This window comes from Diabrotica virgifera, chromosome 9 (assembly GCF_917563875.1).
Source record: "Diabrotica virgifera virgifera chromosome 9, PGI_DIABVI_V3a".
NCBI classification, from domain to species: domain Eukaryota; kingdom Metazoa; phylum Arthropoda; class Insecta; order Coleoptera; family Chrysomelidae; genus Diabrotica; species Diabrotica virgifera.
The window spans coordinates 164,196,809-164,206,553 of NC_065451.1; positions in this window are offsets into that span (position 1 = coordinate 164,196,809).

Genomic DNA, 9,745 nt, shown 5'->3' on the forward strand with positions numbered 1-9,745 from the left:
AATGTACAACCTAGATATTATATATATCCAAATGGAAGAGCAATAACAAAAGAAAAGAAAAAGGATTTAATGGACTTACTTAAGTTTATTCCGCCTGAGTTCCACAGCTTTTATTCTGGATTGAAATATAGTTCCGAAGCATTAGATGAGGGCTTAGAAGAAGCAGTTATACATGAAAATTAAAAATACGCACTAAAATATGTTTTTACGGACATTTGTTTTCTGTTTATCTTAAGTTTTGTTTTGGGCAATTTACTTATTTTAGTTTTCTTTATGGCAAATGTGCCTAAACATAGCTTAACACACAAATTGCTCTAGAAATATATTTTCTTTGTAACGGCAAATGTGCCTATACTTTTTGAACATATAATTAAAACAATCAAACTTAAGTGACATTTTTTCTTGAATTTGTTTTTAAGACATTAGCTTTTCCTTAAAAAAAATAAAGTGTTACATTTTTTTTATCATAAAAATTGTATTTTTCATTTTAAGTTAACTTTGAGATGATTTATCTCAAAAACTACACTTTGTGGCTTAGTCACCTTTGCCTCTGAGCCACTCATATATACTCCGATAGCCCGTTTGCAACCCTCCTGCCCAAAAGATTTTCTTCATAAAATCCATAGTATCCTGTCATTCTACGGATATGGCAGGACTCAGAAATTCATCGCAAAACCCTATTTTTAATTTTTGGGAAAATCTAATTTTTACAGGAAAGGACATCGCACACATCTTATGGAAAATATAATGTCACTCAAATTCAATAAAATTTATATGAATATATTCGTTTCAATGTAACGATCAATTCTTATCATTGCGCCAACTCTTAATTTTCAATAATAAAAGCAGAAATTGATATAAATCTATCTGAAATCAAATGGGTAGGTACATAAGTTAGAGAGAGAAAAAATATTTTAAAATACCCAAATTATAGTTAGTTCATAAATCTTCTCGAGCTCTTAAGCATCTTATTATAATAGTTTCACTAATCCGCTTAGGCCCAGCGGGGTTTAAGCTGTTTTGAATAGCACCCAGAGCAATAGTGATTATAACTGACACGTTTATAGACTCCAAAAATGTGATTTCGATAAACTTTAATTGCAATTTGCGCCGTAATTAATCATAATTAAGAGTTGGCGCAATGATAAGAATTGACAGTTAATTTAAAACGAATCTATTCGTATAAATTTTATTGAATTTGAGTGACATTATATTTTCCATAAGATGTGTGCGATGTCCTTTGTGGATATTTCCACAAATTGTAAGTACCTCGTCTACCCTTCCACTATTGCAAAAGGCAGGACTCAGAAAATCGTGGCTGAACTTCTGTATAATATCTCCCGGTCTATAATCTCAAATAAGAAAACTAAAACAATAGTAAATTAAGGACTGTTTATATTTTAAATCGATTCCGAGGTGACCGTCATCCTCTTACGTACATTTCACCCTCTTAAGGCTCTTGAGAGAGGCTCTATCGTCTACTCTGAACCAAAAAAAAACAATCTGACGGATTGACGGTCCGACGGACTGACGAATCGACGGTCAGACGGACCGATTTAAAGTAGAAAGCAGCAATTATTATTCAGATATCATTGTGGTATTACGTGGAATAATATTTTTTAATATAAACACAAGTATATTACAATTTTGGTGAGAGCATTTTTGACGGAGCAAATTTCGGCGAGAGCGTTTTTGACAGTGTAAATTTTGGCGAGAGGTAAATTCAGTTTTTAGAAATTGGAAAAGTAGTAACTAGATGTCGACACTAAAGTTAGTGTGTTCTTGATTGCATAAGCAAACATATGAGCTGCCATATTTTTTAAGTTTTAGAACATTATCTAAATGTAGGTACTTACAAAGTTTCAAACATTTATATTCTCAATAAACAAATATTATATTAGCATTGTATTTTAAATGATTTGTATTCTAATTGTATTTTACATAATGTTTACGTCAACCATTTAATATTTTAGTAGTGACATCTCTACATCCATAACGGAACCAATACAGAATTTATTCATTTATTTTTAAGATTAATCCTTGGATTAATCCAGTCCTCACAAAAAGTAGTAGGAAACTGACTAATTATTAACCCAGATCTATTAGAACAGAATACTGTAATTATTATGAAATATAAAACAATCTCAGTTCAAAATGCAGCAATCATTCATTAGATCCTCGGGATGCCATACAGAAATAATATAATTATGTAAAAAATATTTAAATATCACTTTTTTGTAGAAAATCTACGTTTTTGAGTTTTTATGATTTATAAAGGGAAAGGTAATTAGCCCAATAAATGACCGTTTTGGAGTGTAAATTTCAGGGGCAACTCCGAATTGCATGAAAATTTGGATTTAGGTTGTACTTACTCTCCACTTCAAAGTTGAATTTGTGCCGTTGGTTGATGATCAATGACAATCACACCTTCTCGGGGGTGAAAAAAGACGTGTTTAAAATAAGCCCGGAAATAGATAAATTGATTGATTATAAGCAACTTTCGTTCTATAGAGTTTTTTATGCAAGTCAATACTTTTCGAGATATTTGCGATTGAAAACGTTTATTTTTCGACAAAAAAACTACGTTTTCAGGCAGTTTTTCGCAAGTAACTCAAAAAGTAAATATTTTAACAAAGAAAATATTGTTAGCAAATATATAGCTTATAAAAAAACGAAAAAATGGTGTATCAGTAAAGTCTATAAACCGAGAAAAAGCAAAGTTGTAGCTCATGAAAAAAAAAACGTTCTTATTCGTCTAATTCCAAATCGAATTTTCAACGTGAAATCACTGAAAAATTAAGTAATTTACGGGAAAACCTTATGAACATTTCTTAAAGTATTTAAAAAAGCTTTAGTTTTATTTTTTACAACAGTTTCTAGCATCAAAAATAAACGACTTACGCTGAAAAAAATGTTGGCTCCTTTCTTTTTGGTAAACAAATTGTGAAAATTTCCATCTATTTAGCACCCTAAATAAAATTAATCGTTACCGCTTTACGATTTATTTTAAATGTATGTGTATTGTTTATATGATCTGTAAGTTTGACGAGTTTGAAGTGCTTATTTTTGAAAAAATTTGGTTTTAGAGTAAAAAAAAAATTCTAAAAGTTTTGGAAAAAATTACTTTTTTCAAAATAACTTCAAAAGTATTAGTAAAAAATGTAGGTTTTGCTGTCATAACTATGCTGGTTTCATTTTATTTTTCTGTAAGAGAAAAATTGGTTAAGATATTGCTGTTCAAAGTTTACTTACACTCGTGATTAGTAACTCGTTCCAAGCCTTTTCAACTATAACCCTTTCAAAAATAAGCACTTTAAACCAGTAAACTGACAGATCATATAAAAATAGATAAGTAAAGTAAATTATTTGTAAAACGGCAACGATTGATTTCATTTGGGGAGCTAAACACGGGGAGATTTTCATGATATTTTTTTCCAAAAAAAAGGGGCCTAGTTTATATTGAGCGTAACTCGTTTATTTTTAATGTTTGAAGCTTTTACAAACAATTAAAATAAACCTTTTTTTAAACACTTTAAAAAAGTATAAACGGGTTTTTCCCGAAAAGTGTTCATTTTTTGATTATTTCACGATGAAATATTCGATTTGGAATTGGAAGAATAAAAACGTATATTTCATGAGCTACAAATTTGCTTTTACTGGATCTATGGACTTCATGAATACAGAATCTTTTCGTTTTCTTCTAAGCTACATTTTTGCTAAAAATATTTTTTTCCATAAAATATTTACTTTTTAAGTTATTTGCGAAAAACCGTCTGAAAACGTAGTTTGACTTACGTAAAAAACTCTATAGAATAAATGTTGCTTATAATCAGTTAATGTATCCATTTCCGGGCTTATCTTGAACGTATGTTTTTTCACCCCCGAGAAGGGGTGACTGTACCCCCTAAGTAAAAGCAACCAACGGCACAAATTCAACTTTGACGTGGAGGGTAAGTAGAACCTAAATCCAAATTTTCATGCAATTTGGAGTTGCCCCTGAAAATTACATGGTATCGCCGTATTTCCCGTTCATTTACTGGGCTAAATAAAACGAAGTACGAAATATAACAAATAGTTCATTCATAAAGTTCATAAATGTATTAATTTTTTTCGAATCCTTATAAAGCTAATAAATATTTTTGAAAAATTTAAGCGCAGAATGAAAGATAACATTATTACCGAGGGCCGAAAGTCCCTCAGAATAAAGAAAAAGTCTTTTGAATTAAATATCTGAAATTAAAAATCACACTAACTTCTCTCTTTTTTTGTCACCCCTGTAACTTATTAAAGTAATTAAAGTAGGTAAACATTATATGAGTTTTCAGGGACATTCGGTAATAATGTAATCTTTTATTCTGCGTTTAAATTTTTCAAAAATACTAATTAGTTTTCTCAAGATCCGAAAAAAATTAATACATTTAAATAGTATTGGACCAAGATTTTCCGCCTGCCCCCTTTACCTTTTTTGTCGAGCGTTTATCATATTTTTTATGTTTTTAAGATATGGCAAAAATATTGCAGAATTGCATGGTATAAATTTTCCATAAAAAAATAATGATATAAATTTTTTTGTAAAAAAGCTACATGATCTAGAGTTTATACGATTTATCAAGGGAAAAGCACTTAAAGAAAAGCTACAGTTCATCAAAAAATGAAAGTGAACATTTTTGTCGAAAATTTATCATTTTTAATGTTTTTATGATTTGCGAAAAATACGGCAGAGAATCAAAGCTACGAGAAAATGATGATAAATTTTTGAAGTTATTTATAGGTAGCGTTCTTTGGTCGCGATTGCGAAAAATGTTAAGAGTGAATTTTTATAAAAGCGACAGTAAGAAGTACGCGCATACCGACAGTATGAAATTAGTTGCTAAATCTTTCATGTAGGTATGTTTGTTCAACAGTAAATGGTTAAATATAATTACTGCGGTCGTAAACATTATTAAATTTATCTGACCTGGCCCATTGTTAAGACCCACCCGGAGCGATAAGCAACCGAGGTAGACAGAGTTGGTCTTTTGACAATTACAATAATTACGACTACAAAAACCAAAAAACATTTGATGTAAAATATTTTGCTTTGCCTTATATACCCGAATAGAAATTAATGTTTTCAAATGAGTTTTAAAATAAATTAAATCTATTTTAATTGCTAAGATTATAGAAAAACAAACATTCAAACATTAATAATAATTTGTGGTTCTGAAAAGAACCGTTTTTTTAATAGTAACATTTGTAGATTTGATGAAAGTATCACTCCACACATCGTTCCGTTTCGCTATCGCTATCCTCATCTAAATTAATTATGATCGGTCCAATTATATTATGATGTACACGAACATATGAATTTTCTTTACCTATTACGTGTCGGACTGAATTTCTCCAACTATTTGGAAGAATATCATTGACACATTTTCTTATTAACTCTACAACAGTACTACTTAACGTTGGAGAAATATTTTGTGACCTCACGTTAGACTTCAATTCGTGCCACATATGTTCTATGGGATTAAACATACAATAATAGGGTGGAAGCCGCAGCACTGTATGTCCCATTTCCTCTGCCAATGTATCACAAACATATACATTTTTTTTTATAGAAAATGCCTTTAAAACTTCTAAAAGCTCTTGTTTGGTATAACATTCTTCAAAATACATATCATTAGTCTCCATGTAATTTTGAATTTCCAATTTAGTGTTATTCGAGTTTGGAGCCTTACTTAGTTGGCGACTGTGATAGCTTGCATTGTCCATTACTATCACGCTATTCTGAGGAATGTTTGGCATAAGATTATTTTTGAACCATTCTTCAAAAAGTTCTGCCGTTGTATCTTCATGATAGTCGACGCAGGAGTCTTTAATGTTTTTTGCAGAAAGCCACAGGGCATTTGGAACCCAACCATTTTCTGATCCAGCGTGTAAAATCGTTATTCTTTTTCCCTTTATTTGACGGAGCCTTTGCCTTACATTTACCGGACGGATCGGCAAATCCTTTAGGTCGCGTTGAATGTGTGTCAAACCATGTCTCGTCGAGGTAAATTATCGGACGATTTTCGGAACGGAATTTTCTTATCGAAGTTATATACTCATAACGCCATTTTTGTAATCTATGAGATTCCATAATTACTTGTCTTTTGTCAATTATACGATATCGAAAGCCCATACTTTTCAAAATTGTCCATAAGCTGGTCAGGCTACAGCTTATTTGGGTTTCGTCAACATTGAGCCGTTGCTTCAGAGCTCTTAATGTAGGTATGCGTTGCTCTTCGTACATGGTATAGACTTTTCGACGTATCAAGTCCTTATCGGCTTCGTCCATACATTTGGTGGAACTGAAATCTTTACGTTTTTTTCTTGTTTCTATGGGGTTTGATGTAATTCTTTTTACTGTGGTCAGAGTAATTTTCGTCAAATCGCATATTTCACTCGTAGCGGAAGTTGTGTCAAGTCCTCTTTTAAGTAAGGTACTCTATATAGTTTTTACAATTTGCTTTGCATCTACAGATAAATGTTTCTTCTTTACCGGAACACTAGAAGAAGCCCCATTATTACTATCCCACGGACGCCACATAATGATAGAAAACGTAATGAATAAAATGAGTAATACTACTTAACACTTCCCGTGATACATAAAGACTAACAAATTTTATCAAGAAATCGTATTTTAATACTGGTTGGTTTTCAGTTCCATAAACTTATATAAATACCTGAAAACCACTTAAAAGGTGATTAAATAGCAACCCCGTCGCGCACTACAATCGAATTCGAAAAACCCTTTTAGCGGTACAGTTTCGTCAATATAAGCCTAATCTGTATTAATGAAATTGTAATGAGTTTGGATTGTACGCAATTAAATCAACATTAAGAAATGAAGATTGACAAATTTTACCAGAAAACATATTTAAATTTTACCTGAAACCGGGCCTTTTATACTATTATCGGCTAATCCAGGATGTTTATAGTGGTAACTAATTGATCTTAACTATTTACTGTTTAACATACCATATCAATGCAATTGCAAATAAAGTGTGAAAAAAATATATTGGTGTTTTAAGTAAACATATTTATTATAATTTTTGTGTCTTTGGAATAATTGTCTTCCTTTGGAATAGGATAATTAGTATTAAAATATGATGAAAAGAAAATTAAACATTTGTGTAGGAAATCTGACGTTTTTTAGATTTTCCACGATTTATCAAGGGAAAAGTAATTGCGGGGAGGCTACAGTTTATAAAAGATGACGTATTAACGTTATTTTTATTTTTGGTATTATTTTAAGTACTTAATAAAATTAGTTTAATATTTAAATGAAATACTTACAATAAACTGTTTAAAATATAGATATATTTATTTCATTGAAATCATAATAATAGAAGAATAAATGCTTATCTACTTATTTATTCCTCTTCACTACCTGTGGAGCATAGGACGTCAACTACTGTCTGCCTCCAATCTGTCCTATCCTTTGCACTAATCTTTATTTCTGCCCAGGTTTCCCCAATAGCAATAATTTCTTTCTTTCTTTCATTTTACGTTTCTACGGGTCTAAGAATGTCTGTGTCAGGTCTCCTTAGTGTGTGCCCCATCTAACTCCATTTCTTTTTGCATATTTTCTTAGAAATAGGTACCTGGTTAGTTCTTGTCCATAACTCTTGGTTTGATATTCAGTTTGGCCAGTAAATGTTAAGAATCTTCCTTAGACATTTATTTATGAACACCTTCATCTGTTCGATACATTTTCTTGACACTTTCCAAGTTTTTGCTCCGTATAGTGGTACGGTCTTCACGTGGCTGTTGAATAATCGCATCTTGGTTTTACTTGTCATCTGACGTAAAAACCACATTTTCCTTAGCATATTGAATGCGTTTTAAGCTATTCCTATTCTCCGTTTTACGTCCTCCTCCGTCTCTCCTTTGTTGTTCAAAATACTGCCCAAGTAGTTAAATTTCTCTACCGTTTCTAATTCCGTGCCTCCCAGTGTTATTCCCATTTCTTTTGGTAGAACTTACTTATTATTATATCTTATTTATTTTCATTATCTTAGTTTTTCTGCCTCTGCTACTTTTTCAGTATTGCGTGGCATGTGTTGTCTTTTTTCTGTTAAAAGCCATATATCATCTGCTAATTGCAAGTCCTCAATTTGGGTAAAAACATTCCATCTGATTCAAGTCTTATTACTAGTAGCCTTTTAGACATTATACCGTCGATTACTATCAGGAATAAGGTCGGAGAGAGCCCACAGCCTTGTCTTACTCCTGTATAAATATCTATTTGTTCTGTTAACTTCCCTTCGTGGACTAAGCGTACTGTGGACCCTTCGTAGAAAAGTTTTATAATTCTGATATACTTGGGAGTCATTCCGTATTTCTCTAGTAATTACCATAAGGCTTTCCGATCTACACAATCAAACGCTTTCTCGAAGTCTATAAAGTTCGCATATAGATTATTCTACCACTCTAATGATTGCTATATAACCGTTCTCATCGTACAAATGTGGTGAATGCAGGATCTTAGTGCTCGGAATTCAGCTTGGTTTCTCTTAAAACTTTATCAATTTCCTTCTTCATTCTTTCAAGCATGATTCGGGTCATTATTTTGCTTTTTGTGCAAAACCGGTCTCCAATTTTCACATTTGGATGTGTCGCCCTTCTTAGGAATTTTTACAATTAAGCTTTGCGCCCACTCTATGAGTAGCTCCTCGGTTCTACAAATTTTGTGTACTGTATAGATGTGAACGTTTCAATTTTGCTTTGATTGACTCAGGGATATTGTCTATTCCGGCATCCTTTATCTCTTCATGGGTGAATTCTTGGGTGTTCATGTTCATTGGGTATCTGTTCTCTTCTATTTCGTTTGTTACATTTCTTCATACATTTCTTTGAAATACTCCATCCATCTATACTAAATTTACAATCAAGATGCAGTAGAAATAAACAAAACACGACACGTTAAATGCTACTAGGAGCAGTCCCGAATCATAATTTACAATGTATTGTTATGCTCTACTTTATCTCTTTTATTAGATTGATTAGCAAATTCTTAATTTAATTAATTACTCAATTAATTTAATTCCTGCCTATATAAAACAAAACGAAATTCAAATTAAATTTTCTAATAAACTTTATTCTCAGGGCTAATTTGGTATTCGATGCCTTTGGTATGAAATACCTTTGATTTGTGGCTTCTAGTATCTCTAGTTGCTTACTCCTTCTAGGATAAAACAGGGAAATTAAACACATTCAAATCTAAATTTGTTGCAACAATTTCTTACTTAATCAATCAAGCTTTAGTTCTGATGTCTCCTTGTTTAACAAAAAAATTATTTAAATAAATTATTATTTATTCATACTAAATTTAATAAAATTTACTTTTCTCCTTTTGAATTGATTACTTAAAGTTGGAATGACTAAATGAGTTATAGAACTGTTCAATATAAAAAAAATAAGCATATATGGTGTGGATATAAACAAGCTCCCTCCGTTTCGAAAAATGATTTGACTAACCTTTCTGTTTCTTCACTCCTTCTTTCTCCAGATTGCGTCGTCTTTGATTCTCCCACACGTACTCTTTGGATGTTGCGAAAAGGTCCCTCTCGTCCAAATGCTTCAAAACAAACAAAACCAGGACTCGTTCGAATTCTCTACTCAGTTTCTCCTTGCTCGATATCTTGTGCAAATAGATACCAATCAGCTACTTCTTCTAGACAGTAGTGATGTTGAAAAAGTAACTATTCGTTACAAAGTA